Genomic DNA, 20,225 nt, shown 5'->3' on the forward strand with positions numbered 1-20,225 from the left:
AAATGAATAATTTTGTTCAAGAGTTCTTTGTTGGAGTTGAGACACAGCGGCACGAGCATGGTGAAGATTAATTTGAACTCCTCTAAATTTCAAAGAACTATTAACCATAATTTGTCCTTCTGATTAATAGATCATATTGCCTTTTCAAACATGAACAATTTTTATCCAAGCTGGAATGCCGCACGTCTAACCCCATTTTATACTTATTATTTGCATTGGTACAATTTATACATATTGAACTATTTTTGCAATCCCAATGATTATGTCCTTTTTGTGCACAATTAGCACATATTAATTCTTTATTACATCTTTTATGAAAGTGACCAAACTCTTGACATTTGTAACATCTCACTACGTTTAAATATTCTTTTACATTTATACGGTACCAATTAAAATTAATTTTTCCTTGATTAAGAACATTTTTAAATTTATTAGGTTGGGTTTCTGCCACCCAATGTGCCTTATTGTTCTTTCCTTTTATTCTAAATAGTGGAATAAAACGACCATCTTCAAATACAGGATTTTGCTTAGTCACAGCTTCCTGTAATTCTTCTTTTCCAACTTCCATATCGATATTGTATAATATATATTTCGGATTTTTCTTGATAGGAGCTCTAACTTCGACATCCTCCTTTAACAATTCATTTATTTTAATTTCTTCTAATTTATCAATTTCTTCATTATTTAGGCACTCAATAACTATTCCACCATTATTTATTTTCCTAACATTTCTGATCCCTATTTTTAATTTTACGGGATCAATAGCTTCTACTACTTTCATCTTCACTTCTTCTGAAGAAACTCCTTTTACCTTCGGATAAATGAGAGCCACATGTTCTTCTTTTCTTTTAGTTTTGTCTTTCTTAGAAACAACTTTTTTCTCTATCTTCTGTTCTTTAATTATGTCTGCGAATGACTTCTCTATTGGTTTCTGAACTACTTCCAGTCTCCCTTTTAAATTTTCAATCTCCAATGCTTGCAAAACAATAAAATTAAATAACGCTTCTTGCGCTTTATAAACTTTTTCCCTTAGAGGAACTGTAACACGAGTTGCCTCTTCCATACTAGTTTCAATGTCACTAATCAGTGATCTTGCTTCTTCTATAAGTTCACTTTGGGGAACAGTCACTGTCTGTACAAATTTATCCATTTTTAGTCTATTAATTGGGACCCTGGTCCCAATTAAATATCTTTGGAGTTTGGATTTCGACCTCCTCCCTTAGGAGGAGGAGCCCTCAGACCACGACAAGGTACCAAACTCCTGGGAAGTTTTCTTATTGGCTTTCTAAAATAACTTTTTCAGAAATATAAAACTTTTTCAATACTTTTTCCACAATCGAGCACTAAATATAGCCAATAACTTCCCCTGAGGAATCAGTAGGGTAACTAGTGTTTGTGACACTAACCGGTTCCGCCATTAAGATAAGGAGGCACTACCGAGCTTGAAATCATTCCGATCGTTGCGCTAGTAATCAAGGTGGTTAGGCCGCCTGTTACTGCTTTGAGTGGACATACTGTCCTTTATTATTTACAAAACATTTAACAAAACACATTCACATTACTACATCTAGATTAATTAAAGAATGAAAGCTATCAACTATATCTGTTGTTGACTTAAATATATTACAATAAGAATTAGAATATATACATTTGATTGAAGGTCACATGTCTGGAGCAGGTTTGTGGAGCTGACTCATCTAGTCCTCGACGATGATGTCGGGTCTTGAGTTTACTTCCGTCATGATCTTGGTGATGCCTTTGACCAGGTAGTAGTCGTTGACTAGGGTGGACAAAGGAATGTCCCCGACGTTGTTAGGAAAGTGTCTTGCTCGGAGATCGTCTAACAGCTGGCAGTCGAAGATGTAATGAAACGCGTCCGCTTGATGTCCTGGGGTGCCGCAGGCGCATTTGGCTTGACGATTCAAGAACCTTCGATAGTAAGCTGGGAATTTCCCGTGGTTGGTCAGTGCCTGGGATAGATGGTGATCAGATCTTAACCTCTTGTAGCTGACTTTGTCAAAGAATTGGAAAGTGTGCCGTCCTTTGTCTTCTTCTTCCCAGCGTTCTTGCCAGACCGTGAGGAGGTAGTTGTCAATCAGCTTTTTCGCTGTTATGATGGAGATTGGAATGCTAGAATCTACTTCCAATCGATTTGCTGCCTCTTTAGCAAGAGTATCAGCTGTCTCATTTCCTCTAAGTCCTGTATGACCGCGGACCCAGTTGATGTTGATTGCGTGATATTTAGGGTATGTAGTACTTCTTTCAGGGAGGCTATGTGCTCCGCCACTTTGCCTCTTTTGTTTAGTGCTTGGAGAGCACTCATACTGTCCGTATAGAATTTAATTTGAAGAGTTGATGGCTGATTTCCTGCCCATAGTGCCGCTTGTCGCAAGGCGTATGACTCAGCTTGAAAGACTGTAGCTGTGTCTGGGAGTCTATAGCACTCTGTGTGGATGATCTTGTTGTCGAGGAAGGCAGCGAAGGCCGCTCCTATTTGGTTATTGATGCCTGAGCCATCTGTAAATATTTCTAAGTGCGTGCCATCCGGTTGCTCTCTTCGCCAGATTATGTTTCTTATTTCTGCTGGGTGCTTTGTGGCCTCATGTCTATATCTTTCTATAATCTGAGATTGTACTATTGTGGTACCATCCAATGACGCGTCTTCCTGGTAGTGTTGGAGTCTGTATTGGAGCTTTTCTTTCTGGGCTTTGAGATCTAATGGCAGGACTCCTGCCAAGACTTGTAATGCCGCTGTCGAGGTTGTGGTAAATGCCGCTTTTATTTTAACCAGGGCAATTCGTTGGATCTGTGCCAGCTTGGTCTGGACACGGACGGTGTTCGTCATCCAGACTGGGCTTCCATATAAAATCATACGTTCTACTGCTCGTAGATAAAGGTCTTTAAGTAATCTTCCTTTGAGTTGCCATTTCACACTCATCATTCTATTGAGGCTATTCATTATTTTATTCGCGTTGTCTCTTACTGCTGTTAGGTGGGGGACCCACGTAAGTTTCTTATCTAGGACAAAGCCTAGATACTTCATCGTATCTTGTCTTCGTAGGGGAACTCCATTCCATTTGATTCGTGGTGGGTTAGATTCGACTTTTGAGCCTTTGGGAAATACAATCATTTGAGTTTTAGGGATACTGAATTTTAATTTGTATTTTTCGCTCCAGTTGGTTAGCTTGGTAAGGGCCATAGCTGCATTTCTTTCTATTATAGTTCTATTGCTTCCGGCGATGATTAGTATAAAATCATCAGCGTAGGCTTGGATGCTTGCAGTGCCCTCAAAGTCTATTTGAAGGGCGGTGTCTGCCATTATATTCCAGAGGACCGGACCTATGTTTGATCCTTGCGGTGCCCCTTTCTGGTAACTCTTTCTTATATTGACCCCGTCTCTGATATAGGTGACGTGTCTATTATTCGGTAGAGATTTTGCGGGCATCTTAATTCTTTTAGTCTGGTCTTCAACCCCGGCCACCATAGCTGGTTGAATGCTGAAGCAACATCCAGCGAGATGACGCAGGTGTGTAGGTTGTTTTCTTTGTTTCTTAGTATTGTTTTCTGCAATTGGTCGACTGCGTCTACCGTGCTTCGTCCTTGTCTAAACCCGAATTGATTTTCATTTAGTAGTTTATTGTGCTCGAGATGGTAGGTGAGCCGTTGCGTAATTAGCTTGTCTAGGACTTTGCCCCAGGCAGAGAGTAGGCATATCGGCCTGTAAGCGTTGGTTTTCGTCTTATCCTTCCCTTCTTTGGGGAAGAGCACGAGTTCTGCATTCTTCCATTCGGTCGGGAAGTATCCTCTGTGAAGGCAATTATTTAATAGGTCTTGGAAGCCTACTTCATTTGCTAGGCGTAGTTCTTCGACTGCTCCTATGGTTAAATTATCTAAACCTGGGGCTTTCTTTTTCTTGACCGCTGCCATAGTGGCTCTGATTTCGGCTATCGAGAAGGGGAGGTCGTCCTGTTTCTGGCGGGATTATTGAATCCTGTCTTATCGCTTTGTGAGTCTCATTGTCTTCTGTTAGATCGTCCTGCGGGAAGTGGTAGGAAATTATTTCCGTAATTGCTTCTTCCAGATTGGTTGTGAAGGAGCCATCTTCCCGTTCTATTCGGCTTATTTTAAGGGGACCTGTTCTCTTGCCTCTAGCAATTTCGAAAAATGTGGCAAACGGCGTATTCATCGTTATTTGTTCCCAGAAATCGTCCCAGTATTGTCTTTTTGTGCGGTAGATTAGTTTTTTGTACCGCGCCGCTTATATATTTTATATTTCTGCCTATAGTAGGCTCTGTCTTCGCTAGGCGCTCTTTGGAATCGTTTTCTTAGCGCTCTGACTAGTTTTCTTAGTTGGTGAATATCTTCCGTCCACCATGGGGTGTATCTTGCCCTTAAGGGGCCGGTTCCCTTGCTCTTTCTTGTTCGTTCATATGTATCTTGCAACAATTTCGTGGCTTCAGCGATGTGCTTGTCTATGTCTGCGTTACATGTTATCTTATTTGGTTGATAACTTTGAAAAATCTTTTGTCTGAATTCTAGCCAGTCTGTGCGCTCTACGTGTATTCTTAGGCTCTTTTTGATATCCTGTGGACCGATACATACCTCAAAGAGGATATTGTTGTGGTCGCTTCCGTTCTCGCTGTCGTCTATTCTCCAGTTCGAGATTTGGAAATTTTCATTTCTTTGTTTTTGCAAGGTGAGGTCAACCTAGGAGTTGCCTCTCGCTCCTGCGAATGTTGGGATGATCTTATCGTCGTTTATTACTGTGCATCCCGTGGCTGCGAGGAATTCGCAAACCTTTATGCCTCTGGGATCTGCGTATGCGGGGCTCCATATAGGATGTTTTGCATTAAAGTCCCCGCATATGATTGCTGTCAGGTCGCTCTCCATAATTAGTTTTTGGAGTGTGGTGAGGAGTCCAATTCTTGGGAAGGTGGACCATAGGCTGATACGATCAGAAACGGGTTTGCGGTTTCTATTCGTATAGCTACCGCTAATGGGTCGCTATATATCTCGCATACTGGTAGGTTAGTGTCTGTTACTATGATTGCTGTCTTTGCATTCTTTGCGTTGTGGTATCTTCTGTAGACTGATGGGAGACCGTACATTTTATCTTTCACTAAGTACGGCTCCTGTACGCATGCTATTTTGAGTCTCGTGTTATCCGCTAAATTAATCTTTAGATTCTCTGTAGCACTCCGAGAGTGCTGTAAGTTAATTTGTATTATATCACAGTCCATAGTTTGTTCGGCTTATTTGTCTGTTTAGTTCTCTTATATAGCATGGGCACTTTGAGCTTCGAGCATCGTGAGTGGGACTATAACCCGCATTAAATTTTTTGTTTGCTAGTAGACAGTTAACACATTGTCTTTCTTTTTGATCGCATTCTTTTATTTCGTGTTCTTGTTCTCCGCAGCCTGCGCAGACTCGCTGGCTTGTGCAGTTTTTAGCACTGTGATTAAATCCCAGGCACTTTGTGCAACGGGAAACTTTAAGATATTCTTTTACACTATGGCGAGACCATTTTATGTTCAGTTTTGGGTTGCTTTGTAGCCTATTGAATGTGGCCGGGTCGACTGAGAGAACCCAGTGTTGGCCATGTCTTGAGTTCATTGAGAAGAGTGCTTCTATTTCTGCCTCATCAAATCCGTCGTTTTGTTTCTTTATAAGTTTAACTATGGTAGTTTTTTCTATGTCTTTATGTACATTATAGACTATGACACGCGGGTTTCGCTTTGTCGGTAGTTTTGTTTCCATCATATTTTTGGTTTTACTGTTCTCTTTTATAGCTTCATCTAGAATGGCGAGATCGTCTTGTTTCGCGACTTCTATTAAAATTCCTCCTTTTCCTATCTTTTTAACATTTTTAACTCCTATCTTTAATTTTGTAGGGTTAATAGAGTTCACTAATTTAGTTTTTAGCTCTTCTGAGGTACACTCCGTGTCTTGTTTGGGATACACTAATAGGACGTGTTCTTGGGCATCGTCTCTTTTTCTGGATATGGGTCGTCTGGACACTGGTCGGTTTCTTTTTGCCGATCTGGATCTGGATCTGACTGCGTCCGCGAAGGTCTTCTCAGAAGCAACGAGTCCCTGGACGTAATCCTCAAGATGTTGTGTCTGCTCCACTTGGCCTTCTAGCTGTGCTATCCTCAAGTTCTGCTTTGTGACTAAGTTAAGAAGCCCTAAAAACTCATCTCTGATTTTGTGTGCAATCTTTTTGGAGACTGGCTCTTTGGCCAAAAGTCCCTCTAGGTTAATTAGGCAATTACGCGCCTCTTTTATCGTGGAGAGATTCGGAGAATCTTCCATTTCTTTGTCTTCATGACCTGACTGTGAATCTGTCCTAACTGTTTGTGGAGCTGCTACTGACTGCAATCCGCTGTCAGGACCTTCTGGTCTGCTTAGCTCCGTGTTTGGATCCTTATCCGACTGCACTTCGCTGTCGGGACCTTCCGGTCTGTTTGAGTGATTCTCAGAGGGCCCTTCGGCTTCTCTTTTGGAATCTTTGGATCTCGTTTTTCCCGTCATCGTACCTTGTACTTGTACTTCGTACGAGGGGTGTAGGGATTGTGACCTAGCTCTAAGGGACTACTACATGAACCGTTAAGGGCCCAACTTACGTGGTAGCTGCTGTTCACAGAACCGGTACCCTAGGGTTCTCACCGGAACTGTTACTTAGCGGGTGGAGTTGCTTTAGACCCTCTTGCGAGGGAGCCCCCAGACCACGACAAGGTCCAACTCCACACGGGATTGCGACCAGCAAATGACCGCCAATTGACCACGTTTAAACTCAGATAGTACTGGACGGCACCCGACGTTCTTTCTGAGATGGGCCAATTAACTCGCTTTGAATTTCACAAGGCTCTCGCGCATGCAAAAGACAAAAAACTACTGGTATGTATCGCATTCCCCCTGGGGGATCAGTAGGGTAATAATAATAATTATTATTACAGCCTGCTCCGCCTCTCATTGGGCACTACAGGTCGAGTCAAATCACTCCGGTCGTTGCGTTTTCATCTTAAGCTGCTTTTTCTTTTCAGCTATCCTTTATTTAAAACTATTTACAATATTTAATGAACATTATTACATTTTACGATTATAATTATTAATACAAAAGCTTGTTAAAAGGTTAGTTAATTATGTTACACTATTTACAATATATACATTTGGCGTGCAGCCAATTACATACTTCAGGTTTTTAGCTTTCAGTTATTATATCCCTCTGATGCTCGTTGATGAATTTGATTATTGCTCGAGCTCCTCTTTGGCCATAGTAATCTGTGAAGATCTTGTGGAGGTCCATGTCTTGTCCTACGGTGGAGAAGTGTCTTGCTCGCAGATCTTTGGTATAGGGGCAGATCGTCAAATAATGCTTGGCATCTGCTGCTGTTGCTGGAGTCCCGCAGCTGCATTCCAGAGTGCGGCGGAAGAATCTTGAGAAGTAGTATGGAAACCGTCCGTGATTGGTAAGTCCCTGTAAGATGTAGAAATCGGATTTTAATCTCTTCAGCTTGACTTGTGGGAAGATGGCATGAGTGTAGCGGCCGGTGTCGGCTGTGTCCCAGCGGTCTTGCCAGTAGTCCATGAGTATTGTCAGGATCTTTTGTTTTGCTGCTTCTTCGGAGAGAGGAGTAGGGCAGTCTATTGTTGGGAAATTTGTGGCGTCTTTAGCCAGTCTGTCGGCATATTCATTTCCGGCTGTGCCTTGATGGCCTCTTATCCAATGGAGTGATACTTTGTTGAGGTCGCCTAGTGTAGAGAGGATCTCCTTAAGTGCTTCAATGTGGACGGGAATAACCCCAGTCTTGTTGAGGCATTGGAGTACGCTCATACTATCTGTGTAGAAGTGGATATCCATCGCTCTGAATTGTCCTGCCCAGAGGGCGGCATCTTTGAGGGCGCGTGACTCCGCTTGGAAGACAGTAGCGTGGTCGCTCAATCGTTTTGCTGCTTTGAAGAGTGGTTCATTGTTGTAGAGAGCAATAAATGCCGCGCCTACCTTGTCTTGTATTTTTGAACCGTCCGAGAATAACTCAAGTGCTTTCCCAGTTGGGGGTGAGTGAGTGAGTGATTATGGCGCAAAAACCAGAGATGATTATGACGCGCCAAACAAAAGATGAGATGATTACAATTGATGACATTAAAATTCAATAAATAAAACAAGTAGATAAATGTACCAAATCCAGAGGATGAAGTCATATAAAAACAAGTTAAAAGCACATATTAACATTCAAGACACAGTCTTCAAAACAAATTACATTTGGTAATAAAAGCCAATCTCTTTTAAATAATAAAATAAATTAGAATTGACCTCTCTTCCGATTAAACGGTCGAGAGGTAAGTCACAGCTATTAAAATATTTCTGGCGAAGACTATTAAAACATTGACACTCAATTAAAATATGACGAACAGATAAACAAACATTACAATTAAAACAAACAGGCTCATTTTCAGCTTTAAGAAGATAGCTATGTGTGACTCTGGTATGACCAATTCTGAGTCGAGTCAAAAGAACGTCCTCTTTACGATTTCCAGCAAAGTCCCAATGCTCAATTCTAGGTTTGATGTTTCTCAACTTGTTGTGATGCTGAACATCCCAAATTTGCTGCCATTTTTTTCGTATCTTTCCCTTGATGACACAGCAGATGTCTCTAAAAGGGATAAGGCGACTGGACAGTTCGACAGCAGATTTTGCCGCGATGTCTGCAAGCTCGTTTCCCTTTATTCCCGTATGCCCGGGAACCCAGCAGTACAGGATTTCATATCCTCGTATCATTAAATTTCTATGAATTTTGAAAACATCCACTACCACAGGATTCTGAGCGTTGGGAAAAGCTTCCAAGGATTTAAGAGCACTATACGAGTCTGTATAAACTATGAACTTTCTATGGCAGAGCTTTGATATGTACAAAAGAGCATAATATATTGCAGTTAGTTCAGATGTTAGGACAGAGAAAGCATGGTGCAGGCATCTGCCCTCTATGTAATTTTCAAATACAAAAGCCATCCCGACATGATCATTTGACTTTGATCCATCTGTGTATATCGAATAATAACTGCTATATTTGTGCCTGTGCTCAGCGAAAAGTTGTCTGTAAACGATCTCGTTAGTGCTCGCCTTTACGTGATGTTTAAAAACATCAAGAAGCTGGATCCGTGAATTTTCCCAAGGTGGAATTTCAAAATTCTGTACTGCTTGGGGATGCATATCAGAGAGGGAGAGTTCCTCAATGACAGGGCGAACTCTTAAAGGGAAAGTAGGAACACAGGATGGACGTGTTTCAAATAATGTGTTACACTCATTATCAAGTAAGCACAGCTTATTGGGATGTTCAGGTTGAGATAGAGTATTAAAATATTGCAAAAGGGACAATTGCTCACGCCTCAGATGAAGTGATGGTTCGTTACAGTCAACATATAGGCTCTGCACAGGAGAAGTCCTGAAAGCTCCTGAACAAATCCGCAGACCTTGATGGTGAACAGGATCCAGTTTTAACAAAACAGATGAGCGAGCGGATCCATAATCAACTGAGCCATAGTCCAGTTTAGAGCGGATAAGCGCTCTGTAAATGCGAAGCATGGAGCAACGCTCTGCACCCCAGGAGGTGTTCGCCAACACTTTTAAAATATTTAGTGTTTTTAGACACTTCTTTCTCAGGTTTAAAACATGAGAAAGGAAAGTCAATTTTCTGTCGAACGTCACTCCTAAAAATTTTACTTCAGGCGCAACTGGAATAATTGTACCATTCAAGTATAACTCAGGTTCAGGATGGAGACCTCGCTTCCTACAAAAGTGCACGCAGACAGTTTTCTGTTTCGAAAATGTAAATCCCTGTTTGTCTGACCATTCTTGGATCTTAATCAGAGCCATCTGCAGTTGCCTCTCTACATATCTCATGTCTGCTCCTCGACAGCTAATCTGCAGATCATCAACATATAGAGATCCCAAGATGGTGGGAGGAAGTTCTTTTAGTACAGAATTTATTTTTAAACTAAACAGGGTTACACTGAGCACACAGCCTTGAGGCACACCCTCTTCCTGTTCAAAAACATCCGAAAAAACAGAGCCAATTCTTACTTGAAAAGTTCTAGTGTTCAAGAAATTTTGAATGAAAATTGGTAGGTTGCCGCGCAAGCCACTCTCGTGAAGATCCCGCAGTATACCGTATCTCCATGCCTTATCATAAGCTTTTTCAATGTCGAAGAATATCGAGACAAGGTGGCTTCTTCTTACAAATGCTTTTCGAATAGATGTCTCTAAGAGGAGCATGTTATCTACAGTTGTTCTTCCCTTTCGAAAACCACTCTGATACGGCGATATAATATCATTCTTTTCCAAGAAGTAGACTAGGCGGCTGTTTACCATCTTTTCAAACAGTTTGCAAACACAGCTGGTAAGGGCAATTGGCCGATAGTTCGAGGGATTCCTCGGGTCTTTCCCTGGCTTCGCAATAGGAATGACAATAGCTCTCCTCCATGCACTGGGAAATGTACGCTCCTTCCACACTCTATTGTAAAGTGTGAGAAGGGCACTCAGTGACTTACAGGACAGATGCTTTAGCATTTCATAATACACGCCATCCAGACCCGGACAAGACCTATGTGTCTGCAACAAAGCTCTCTTTAGTTCAACCATAGTAAAGTCTCTATTGTACGGCTCAAAGTTGGAAGAGTTGAAAGCGATGGGATTTTTCTCAGAGCGTTGCTTGATAGAAAGAAATGCAGGTGAGTAATTTCGGCTGGAAGAAACGGCAGCAAATGTCTCACCAATTGTATTTGCAATTTCTTCTATGGAGCTAATCACTCGGCCATCTTTTTCCAGAAAGGAAAGTGAGTGGTCTTTGTACATTCCGCATGCTTTTCGAACTCTTTCCCAAACCCGCTTACTAGGCGTAGAGGATGTTATTGAGGACACATATGAAATCCAGGAATCCCTCTGGCTCTGCCTTCTTACTTTCCGTGCATTTGCTTTGGCTCTTTTAAAAGCTATGAGGTTTCGCAGAGTAGGATATCTACGAAAAATACCCCATGCTTTTTTCTGTTTTTTCAGTGCTTCATGACAGTCGCGATTCCACCATGGTTTCGAATATTTTAGTGTTTTTCCTGATGTTCTAGGAATCGAAAGCATAGCTGCCTGAATAATAGTATTAGTAACAGCTTCAACAGCGTCATCGATATGCACACCTTCTACCATTTCCTCTGTCAGCTCTGCAACGGAAGAGAAGAGTTCCCAGTCTGCCCTGTCCAGGATAAAACGAGGGACTCTCGACACGGGGTTTGCTCCTCTTCGTGCAAGAGACACAAAAATAGGATAATGATCGCTGTTGTACAGGTCATTTCCGACACTAAAAGTGCAAAATGGCAACAGAGATGGTGAACAGATGGCAAGATCGAGAGCGTGGAATGTCCTTGAAGGCTCATGGAAGTACGTATCTTGCCCATTATTTAGGAGACAAAGGCTATGATCTTCGATCATCTGCTCTATTTGTCTTCCTCGGCAATTTGTATCTTTACTTCCCCAGAGTGGACTATGGCCGTTAAAATCTCCTATTATGATAAAAGGCTCAGGCAGCTGCTCTATTAGATTATTTAAATCTTGCTGATAAATGTGCTCATTTGGAGGCAAATACAAAGAAACAAATGAAACAATAATATCAAAATTTATTTGAGTAGCGACAACTTGGAGGGATGTCGTCAAAGGAAGTACATTTGAGGGATAATCCAGTGAGGAGAGGAGACCTACACCTCCACTGGCACGCTCACCTGCAATGTTATCCTTCCTGACGAAAGAAAACCTCCGAAGTTTTGCATGGTGTTCAGGTTTCAAATTTGTTTCCTGTATTGCTAAGCACACAGGATGATACACATTTATTATAGATTTGATGTCAAGGAAATTTCGGTGGAAACCGCGACAGTTCCATGACATGAGGGTGGCCATTATGAATGGTTTTTGTTTTTTCTGTGCTGTTCTTTTGTTTTTCGTGGAAGTAGATGCCTGGGAACTTCTAGACCCTCTTCTACTTCCATAAAGTCTGAATCCGCAGATTCAGAAATCATCTCATCAAAAGAGCTATTGCTGTGACTTCTATTTTTATTGGATATTTTATGTGTAGAAGTTTTCGGCTTACTTTGAATAACTGTTTCTTTCTTTTGTACTATATGGGTTGCATTTTCTTTTTGCTTGTTGGATGTAGACGGATGGGTTTTATTTGCTAGGGTCTGTGTACCTATTGATGTTTGGGTGGCGACTGTACGAGATGATTTTACAGCACTGGCGTATGATGTATTTGGTCGAAGCTGTGTGCTCTGGACTAATCTTCTGGCTTCGGCATATGAGATGTTCCTCGTAAACTTTGCAGTCTGCACTTCTTTTTCCAATTTCCATTTTGGGCAGAGGCGTGAAAATGCTGGGTGCTCACCCTTGCAATTTATACAAAGAGGCGCAGCCGTACAATTTTCAGAATCGTGGCCAATCTGTGAGCATCGGGCGCATGTAAGGCTGCCACGACAAGACGTCTTAGAATGGCCGAAACGCTGGCATTGGAAACATCGCATAGGGTTTGGAATATAAGGTCTTACAGGAATATTTAGATATCCGGCCTTAATATTCTTAGGCAGATCAGGCGTGTTGAAGGTAAGGATCACGTGTTTCGTGTCTATCAACTTACCTTCTTTACGCATCTTGATCCGCCTTACACCGCAGACATTTTGTTCGGAGAGCTCAGAAGCGATCTCTTCTTCAGAAACATACAGAAGGTCGATTTCTGAGATTACACCCCGACAATAGTTGAGTGACTTATGTGGTGTTACAGTCACATTCGCTTGCCCAAGTTTAGTTATCTGAAGTAAAGAAGCAGACTGGGTGGCTGAGGTTGTATCAATAAGCAGGTCTCCGGAGCGGAGACGCTTTATATTTCTCGGCTCACCAATACAGGACTGGATGTATTTGTTTATTACGAAAGGAGACATCTTATGCATTTCGCCAGAAGGACTAGAGATGACTAGGAAACGGGGAATATTGTTATGATTTTTTTCATTTGTATCTGTACGTAATTTTTTTTGCAGTAGACTTTTCAGAAGTAGGTTGAGTGAGAGGTTGAGTGAGTGGTTGAGTGAGTGGTTTAGCAGTAGACGTTTCAGAAATAGGTTGAATGACTGGTTTAACAGTAGATGTTTCAGAACTAGGTTGAGTGACTGGTTTAGGAGTAGAAGTTTCAGAACTAGGTTGAGTGACAGGAGTGATTTGAGTGACAGGATTGACTTGAGTGACTGGAGTTACCTCGAAATCTTTTATTAAGTAAATATGAGAAGCCATAGTGAAAGAATAAAGATTCGGGTCCGACGGCCCCGCCCACCACGGAGCCCAACAAGGGAACACAGATTCCTGTGTTAGGGCTAGCCGGACCTATACGCAAACTGAAGCCCCACAGTCGGCTTTCCCGAAAGCAGGTACTCCCGAGAGCTTGACCCCAAGCCACTGACACAAGGACTAGTGACCAGCCGATTGACACCCGTGATGACGACTAAGGTGCCTCCCGTTTAGCTGAAGCAGAGGCCAAAGCAGTGTGTTGGGGACAGTACCTCGCCCCTCAACTAGCAGGACCCTCCTTTCCAGCGACACGGGTCTCCACGCACGGCAAACACGTGGGCAGTTTTCTCCCCACTTGAAAACTAGAAACAAGGTCTGTTCCAGCCTCTCGTGACGAGCCCCAAACTCCGTAGAGAGAAACCACAAGGGAGAAGGGAAGGGAAAAAGATCCAGCCAAGAGGAGAGGAGACGGAAAAGAGGATAGATCACTGGGGCTCCAGGATCGTGACACCCGTCTCACCAAGAAGATGATCCCCTGAAGGGCTAGGGTACCTCGGGATTGCCACACCCGTACTCACAAAAGTGAGCCCCCTGAGGGAGCTTTCCCAGTTGGAGATTGTTTTGTCCACTTGAACTGCTTCGCTTTTGTCGGGTGCCTTGAGTGGATATGTGATCTGGGCTCAATGCTTAGATCATCCAATCCAGTGTACAGAATTTTTACGTCTTGCTTTTCATGGATAAGACGATAAATGGCTCGTTCCCCTTCAGCCTTGAGGTCCAGCGGCATGATCCCTGCGATGACCTGGAGGGCTGTGGTTGGGGCTGTCGTGAAGGCTTTGGTTAATTTGAGTAGAACGATCCGTTGTATTTGCAGTAATTTCTGTTGGATTCTTGCCGTTCCTGTCATCCATATTGGACAGCCGTAGAGTATCATTCGCTCTATGCCTCTAAGATAGAGGTCTTTTAATAGTCGGCCTTTTAGGTTCCAGTTTGAGTCGACTATGCGATTCAAGTTGTTAATTAAGATACTTGTTTTATTGCGGATCTCAGTCAGGTGTGGTATCCAGGTTAGCTTCTTGTCTATGACGAAGCCTAGGTATTTAATTGTATCATGCCTTCTCAAGGGATGATTTTCCCATTTTATTCTTGGGGGGTTGCTTATGAGTTTATTCCCTTTGGGGTTTATCATCAGCTTCGTTTTTTCGATGCTGAATTTTAACTTGTGAGTCTGGCTCCAGTCGGTGATAATTTGCAGTGCCCTATGGGCTTTTCTTTCTATTGTTGTGCGGTTTCCTCCATTTATTACTAGGAGGAAATCGTCTGCGTAGGCCTGGATGTAGGCCGCTTCTTCAAGGTCAAGGTTAAGGGCTGTATTTGCTACTAAGTTCCACAGGATGGGTCCGATGTTTGACCCTTGTGGGGCTCCTTTGTTGTATGATCTGGTAATTTTGATACCATCTCTGGTGTAAGTTACTTTTCTGTTCTTCAAGTAACTACTGATTAGTCGGTAGAGATTCTTTGGACATCTTAATTGTCTTAATTGGTCTCTAATTGTCGGCCACCACAGCTGATTGAATGCTGAGGCAACGTCCAATGAGATGATGCATGTGTGCATGTTATTTCGTCGGTTTTCTTCAATCTTCTTCGTAAGGTTTGCCAAAGCGTCTATTGTGCTTTTGCCCTTACTAAAGCCGAATTGGGCTTGATTTAATAGGTTGTTACTTTCCAAATGGTATGTGAGTCTCTGCGTGATCAATTTGTCCAGGACTTTGCCCCATGCCGACAATAAGCATATTGGTCGGTAGGCGCTGGGTTTTGTCTTTTTTTTTCCTTCTTTGTGGAACAGTACCAGTTCGGCTTCCTTCCATGTCTCTGGGAAGTAACCCTTTTTGAGACATGTGTTGAAGAGATCTGTGAGATCTTGGGGATCTACTAGACGTAATTCTCCCACGAGGTCTATACTGAGGTTGTCAAGTCCTGGGGCCTTTCCCCTTTTGGTTTGCTCTATGACCCTTCTGACTTCCTCTTTTGTGAAGGGGAGGTCGTCTGTGGTACTAGGCGGGTTTTGTGACCGTTGCCTGATTAGTCGATGTTGGGTGTCGTCATCTGTTTCCGAGTCTTCGGGAAAATGGTAGGCTATAATTTCCGATATTGTCTCTTCAATTGTAGTGGTCTGAGTTCCATTTTCCTTCGTGATGGCGCATAATTTGAGAGGGCCTAGGCTTTTACCTTTGGCTACCTCGTAATATGTGCCAAATGGGGAGGTTATTTGGATATTTTCCCAAAATGCTTCCCATGTTGATCGTTTTGCCTGGAACATGGCTCTTCTATAGATAGCTTGTTCTCTTTTGTATATTTCCCTGGCTGTTTCTCGTAGTTCTTGTGGAAGTCTTTGGAACCTTCTTCGGAGAGCTCGTACTTTGTTTCTGAGTACTGTGAGCTGTGGGTTCCACCACGGGTTGCTTCTGTGGTGGGTTTTCGGAGAAGAGTGAGTCTTCCTGGAAGTGAGTGAGTGAGTGAGTGAGTGATTATGGCGCAAAAACCAAAGATGATTATGACGCGCCAAACAAAAGATGAGATAATTACATTTGATGACATTAAAATTCAATAAATAAAAACAAGTAGATAAATGTACCAAATCCAGAGGATGAAGTCATATAAAAACAAGTTAAAAGCACATATTAACATTCAAGACACAGTCTTCAAAACAAATTACATTTGGTAATAGAGTGAGTGAGTGAGTGATTATGGCGCAAAAACCAGAGATGATTATGACGCGCCAAACAAAAGATGAGATGATTACAATTGATGACATTAAAATTCAATAAATAAAAACAAGTAGATAAATGTACCAAATCCAGAGGATGAAGTCATATAAAAACAAGTTAAAAGCACATATTAACATTCAAGACACAGTCTTCAAAACAAATTACATTTGGTAATAAAACCCAATCTCTTTTAAATAATAAAATAAATTAGAATTGACCTCTCTTCCGATTAAACGGTCGAGAGGTAAGTCACAGCTATTAAAATATTTCTGGCGAAGACTATTAAAACATGGACACTCAATTAAAATATGACGAACAGATAAACAAACATTACAATTAAAACAAACAGGCTCATTTTCAGCTTTAAGAAGATAGCTATGTGTAACTCTTGTATGACCAATTCTGAGTCGAGTCAAAAGAACGTCCTCTTTACGATTTCCAGCAAAATCCCAATGCTCAATTCTAGGTTTGATGTTTCTCAACTTGTTGTGATGCTGAACATCCCAAATTTGCTGCCATTTTTTTCGTATCTTTCCCTTGATGACACAGCAGATGTCTCTAAAAGGGATAAGGCGACTGGACAGTTCGACAGCAGATTTTGCCGCGATGTCTGCAAGCTCGTTTCCCTTTATTCCCGTATGCCCGGGAACCCAGCAGTACAGGATTTCATATCCTCGTATCATTAAATTTCTATGAATTTTGAGAACATCCACTACCACAGGATTCTGAGCGTTGGGAAAAGCTTCCAAGGATTTAAGAGCACTATACGAGTCTGTGTAAACTATGAACTTTTTGTGGCAGAGCTTTGAGATGTACAAAAGAGCATAATATATTGCAGTTAGTTCAGATGTTAGGACAGAGAAAGCATGGTGCAGGCATCTGCCTTCTATGTAATTTTCAAATACAAAAGCCATCCCCACATGATCATTTGACTTTGATCCATCTGTGTATATCGGATAATAACTGCTATATTTGTGCCTGTGCTCAGCGAAAATTTGTCTGTAAACGATCTCGTTAGTGCTCGCCTTTACGTGATGTTTAAAAACATCAAGAAGCTGGATCCGTGAATTTTCCCAAGGTGGAATTTCAAAATTCTGTACTGCTTGGGGGTCCATATCAGAGAGGGAGAGTTCCTCAATGACAGGGCGAACTCTTAAAGGGAAAGTAGGAACACAGGATGGACGTGTTTCAAATAATGTGTTACACTCATTATCAAGTAAGCACAGCTTATTGGGATGTTCAGGTTGAGATAGAGTATTAAAATATTGCAAAAGGGACAATTGCTCACGCCTCAGATAAAGTGATGGTTCGTTACAGTCAACATATAGGCTCTGCACAGGAGAAGTCCTGAAAGCTCCTGAACAAATCCGCAGACCTTGATGGTGAACAGGATCCAGTTTTAACAAAACAGATGACCGAGCGGATCCATAAACAACTGAGCCATAGTCCAGTTTAGAGCGGATAAGCGCTCTGTAAATGCGAAGCATGGAGCAACGCTCTGCACCCCAGGAGGTGTTCGCCAACACTTTTAAAATATTTAGTGTTTTTAGACACTTCTTTCTCAGGTTTAAAACATGAGAAAGGAAAGTCAATTTTCGGTCGAACGTCACTCCTAAAAATTTTACTTCAGGCGCAACTGGAATAATTGTACCATTCAAGTATAACTCAGGTTCAGGATGGAGACCTCGCTTCCTACAAAAGTGCACGCAGACAGTTTTCTGTTTCGAAAATGTAAACCCTGTTTGTCTGACCATTCATGGATCTTAATCAGAGCCATCTGCAGTTGCCTCTCTACATATCTCATGTCTGCTCCTCGACAGCTAATCTGCAGATCATCAACATATAGAGATCCCAAGATGGTGGGAGGAAGTTCTTTTAGTACAGAATTTATTTTTAAACTAAACAGGGTTACACTGAGCACGCAGCCTTGAGGCACACCCTCTTCCTGTTCAAAAACATCCGAAAAAACAGAGCCAATTCTTACTTGAAAAGTTCTAGTGTTCAAGAAATTTTGAATGAAAATTGGTAGGTTGCCGCGCAAGCCACTCTCGTGAAGATCCCGGAGTATACCGTATCTCCATGCCTTATCATAAGCTTTTTCAATGTCGAAGAATATCGAGACAAGGTGGCTTCTTCTTACAAATGCTTTTCGAATAGATGTCTCTAAGAGGAGCATGTTATCTACAGTTGTTCTTCCCTTTCGAAAACCACTCTGATAAGGCGATATAATATCATTCTTTTCCAAGAAGTAGACTAGGCGGCTGTTTACCATCTTTTCAAACAGTTTGCAGAGGCAACTCGTAAGGGCAATTGGCCGATAGTTGGAGGGATTCCTTGGATCTTTCCCTGGCTTAGGAATAGGAATGACAATAGCTCTCCTCCATGCACTGGGAAAGGCATGCTCCTTCCACACCCTATTGTAAAGAGTGAGAAGGGCATTCAGTGACTTACAGGACAGATGCTTTAGCATTTCATAATTCACTCCATCAAGACCCGGAGAAGACCTATGTGTCTGCAATAAAGCACTCCTTAATTCAAGCATAGTAAAGTCTCTATTGTAAGGCTCAGATTTGGAAGAGTTGAATGCGATGGGATTTATTTCAGAGTGCTGCTTCATAGAAAGAAATGCAGGTGTATAGTTTCTGCTGGAAGAAACGGAAGCAAATGTCTCACCAATAGTATTCGCAATTTCTTCTATGGAGCTAATCACTCGGCCATCTTTTTCCAAAAAGGAAAGTGAGTGGTCTTTATATATGCCGCATGCTTTTTGAACTCTTTCCCAAACCCGCTTGCTAGGCGTGGAGGATGTTATTGACGACACATACGAAATCCAGGAATCCCTCTGGCTCTGCCTTCTTACTTTTCGTGCATTTGCTTTGGCTCTTTTAAAGGCTATGAGGTTTCGCAGAGTAGGATATCTACGAAAAATACCCCATGCTTTTTTCTGTTTTTTCAGTGCTTCATGACAGTCGCGATTCCACCATGGTTTTGAATATTTTAGTAGTTTTCCTGATGTTCTAGGAATCGAAAGCATAGCTGCCTGAATAATAGTATTAGTAACAGCTTCAACAGCGTCATCGATATGCGCATCTTCTACCATTTCATCTGTGAGCTCTGCAATGGAAGAGAAGAGTTCCCAGTCTGCCCTGTCCAGTATGAATCGAGGGGATCTCGACATGGGGTTTGCTCCTCTTCGTGCAAGAGACACAAGAATGGGATAATGATCACTGTTGTAAAGATCTTTACCCACATTAAAAGTGCAAAAAGGCAACAGAGATGGTGAACAGATGGCAAGGTCGAGAGCATGGAATGTTTTTGAAGGCTCATGGAAGTAAGTATCTTGCCCATTATTGAGGAGACAAAGGCTATGATCTTCGATCATCTGCTCAATTTGTCTTCCTCGGCAATTAGTATCCTTACTACCCCAGAGCGGACTATGGCCGTTAAAATCTCCTATTATGATGAAAGGCTCAGGCAGCTGCTCTAAAAGACCATTTAAATCTTGCTGATCAATATGCTCATTTGGAGGCAAATACAGAGAAACGACTGTAACAACAAAATCAAAATTTGTTTGAGTAGCGACAACTTGGAGGGATGTCGTCAAAGAAAGCACATTTGAGGGATAATCCAGTGAGGTGAGGAGACCTACACCTCCACTGGCACGCTCACCTGCAAGGTTATCTTTCCTGACGAAGGAAAACCTCCGAAGTTTTGCCTGTTGTTCTGGTTTTAGATTTGTTTCCTGTACTGCGAAGCATACAGGATGATAAGCATTAATTATGGCTTTGATGTCGAGCAAATTTCGGTGGAAACCGCGACAGTTCCATGAGACGAGGGTGGCCATTATGTCTGGTTTTTGTTCTTTCTGTGCTCTTGTTTGGTTTTTCGTGGAAGTAGATGCCTGGGAAATTCTAGACCCTCCTCTACTTCCATAGTGTCTGAATCCGCAGATTCAGAAATCATTTCGTCAAAAGAGCTATTGCTGGGACTTCTATTTTTATTAATTATTTTGTGACTTTCAATTTTAGGTTTACTTTGAATGACTGTTTCTTTTTTTTGTATTAAATGAGTTGCATTTTCCGTTTTCTTGGTGGATGTGGTTGGTTGGATTTTATTTGGTTTAGTCTGCGTGCCTATTGATGTTT

The sequence above is a fragment of the Stegodyphus dumicola genome, chromosome 12, assembly GCF_044657685.1.
Source record: "Stegodyphus dumicola isolate Sdum_Otavi_A_Nest chromosome 12, ASM4465768v1".
Taxonomy (NCBI): Eukaryota; Metazoa; Arthropoda; class Arachnida; order Araneae; family Eresidae; genus Stegodyphus; species Stegodyphus dumicola.